Source organism: Petaurus breviceps, unplaced genomic scaffold (genome assembly GCF_028583685.1).
Source record: "Petaurus breviceps papuanus isolate PSGF00001 unplaced genomic scaffold, PetGlider_PUasm1.0 176, whole genome shotgun sequence".
Lineage (NCBI taxonomy): Eukaryota > Metazoa > Chordata > Mammalia > Diprotodontia > Petauridae > Petaurus > Petaurus breviceps.
The window spans coordinates 3991958-3994598 of NW_027185771.1; the positions used below are offsets into that span (position 1 = coordinate 3991958).

The following is a 2641-nucleotide window of genomic DNA, read 5'->3' on the forward strand; positions in this document are numbered from 1 at the left end:
CTATCTACAGAGCTCTCCAATCAGTCCTTAGATGGATGCAAAGATCAGAAGGGACAGCGAGAAGTACTTTAAATTCAGCTTTCTATCATCCCAAGTACCAGCGTGGGAAAAATATTTAGGCAAAGCCTAAACAGGCCGGGCATTTCTCCCCTTTCCTGGGCAGACCAGTTGCTAGAGACAGACCTTCTGCATTCTGGCAACTGACTTCATTTAGCAAAGCTTTCCATCTCTAAAATTCTAGTGCTTTATTTTCCTTAATGCTCTTTCCAAGGTTCTGGCGTACATGTAATTTAAAAAAAAAAATCTTGGTTTTCCCTTAATTCAAGGAAAGCTACCTAATGTTAGAAGTCATGGATAGCGTCTGGAAGGCCAGGGAGTATAGTTATACTATGGGAAATCTGTCAACAAGCATTTACTAAATGCTTACTTAACTGTGTTCCAAGTACTGTGCTGAACACTGAGGATACAAAAAGACAAAAAAACCCCAAACAACATCACAGCCCTCAAGGAGTTTACATTCCAATGAGGAACACAATATGTAAATAGGTGAATATAAGAAATATACGGAGTAACCACAAAGTAATCTGAGAGGGGCCAGCACTAGAATCTGGAGGGGATATGGAAAGCCCTCTTTTTTTTTTCTTTTTGGAGGGCAGTTAGGGTCAAGTGACCTGCCCAAGGTCACATGGCTAGTTTTTGTGTTAAGTGTCTGAGGCCAAATTTGAACTCAGGTCCTCCTGACTCTAGGGTTGGTGCTCTATTCACTGTGCCACCTAGTTGCCCCTTGGAAAGCTCTCTTGTAAGAAATGAGATTTGAGCTGGTTTTGAAGGAAGCCAGGAGAAACTAAGATGAGGAAGCAGAACGTTCTGGGCATGGGGGATCTCCAGTGCAGAGACATGTCCACAGGAGTTGGAATACCGTGCCTTAGAAATTGCAGATTAAGCTTTGTTAAATTTTAAAGTATGTAGAAGGCAGAGGGGGGAGTGAAAAAAGCATTAAGTACTTAATATATGCCAGGCACTGTGGTAAGTACTTTATAAATATTACCTTGTTTGATCTTTACAACTGTGACCTCATGAGGTAGGGACTATTATGATGCTATTATTTTTACAGTTGAAGAAACTGAGGCCTAGAGACTAAGTGACATGCCCAAGGTCATAGAGTTAGTAAGTGTCTGAAGCCAGATTTGCACTCAGGTCCCGTCTCCTGAGTCCAAGGCCAGTGCTCTAGCCACTGTGCCACCAAACTATCCCCCCAAAATGTCATTTTAAATGTAGCTTGACTCTTTTGGTAGCTAGAAAATTAATGTGTAAGATGAAGTTGGGACATATGAGGGGAAAGACTAGGAACAAGTCATGTGATGTTAAAGCATGTGCAAGTGTTCATGGTATAAGATGACACATGGTATACCATTGTCACAGGTATAAGGACAGGGCTTGGTAGAGGGATCTTCATAGTGCAGTCACCTGTATTGAACACAGCCAAAGCTTACTGAAAGAGAGCAGCCCTATCCCTTGGAGGACATGCAGCAGGTTAACAGCCCAATTCATCCTTTGGAGAATGTCCTGAAAATAGAAGTTAGATGGTTTTTCCTATAACCCCAGAATCCACAGCCCAGGAATAAGAATCCTCATGAAGCAGTTGGTATGACTTAAGCCAAATAAGACTTTATTACACTGGGAACAGTCATATATACAGAGGAGAGGATCCCACAGAACAGATCAGTCTTTATGGTGCATTTCTTTTGCACTGCCCTGTGGCTTTGAGGATCCTGCTGGGAGTCTGGCACCCTCACCACACTGGGCACTGTATAGACACTGATGTGTGTGACTGTTTATGTAGTGGAGGGCTGGGGGAAGAGGGAGAGGAGGCAGGAGGGTTACTTTGGATAGACAGGTAGGTGATGGCCCAAGGAAGGAGAGATGGAAGTGCCCCTTGATTTAAAATGCAGACTCTTCAGGCAGACATTATAATAGAGTTTTAATATCTCAGTTCAGTTCTCCTGATAAATCCCAAGGTCTGGGATTGACCCTAGAAATGCTTCCCTGGGAAGCTCTTGAGAATTTTCCCTCATTGGGGCTGAACTATAGGGCTAAAACATACAGAGATGGACATCCGACTAGATCTTCCTAGGGTACACTGACCAAATCCTCTACTCTTGGCAGAAAACAGAAGCCATCTAACTTGGGCTGAGGGTGGATACCCATTTCTTTTTCAAAAAGGTAGAGGCACCAGAGGCCTGGAAGACAGCATGACTTGGAGGGCACTGCATCTCTTCTGGAGAACCAGTGGGCCAGATTGAAAGGAAGAGGCCCAGAGGTATGGCAGCCACAGCCAACATATCCATTCATCCCATCCCTTCTCCAACAGGTGCACTGCTGAGCTAAGCCCCTCAAGCCATCCACTCTTCCCTACTTCGGTATCAGTTCACAGAAGGACTTGTCTCAGATCCCTGTAGAAGATGGCTGGTTCTGCTGCCTCTGCTACGCATGTTCCACCCCCCCACCCCACCATGACTAATAGAATCCAAATGACTATCGATGCATCCCTCCTGCTGTATGGCACTGAAGAATGGGGAACAAGGGGAGAGGGAGGGTGGATTTCGGTGGCAATAAGGGACAGATGGATGAGAGGAAGGTG

General features: G+C 44.7%; 1 protein-coding gene across 1 annotated transcript in view; it reads right to left on the bottom strand.

Annotated features, from left to right (window-relative positions):
* Window positions 1-1646: 1646 nt before the first annotated feature.
* The window catches only part of SPIRE2 (spire type actin nucleation factor 2), a 55863-nt gene continuing 54868 nt past the window's right edge, over window positions 1647-2641 (bottom strand). Inside the window, exon 15 of the mRNA XM_069085510.1 lies at window positions 1647-2641. This exon is cut by the window's right edge and continues 1541 nt beyond it. The gene's annotated coding sequence lies outside the window, so the exon portion shown is untranslated.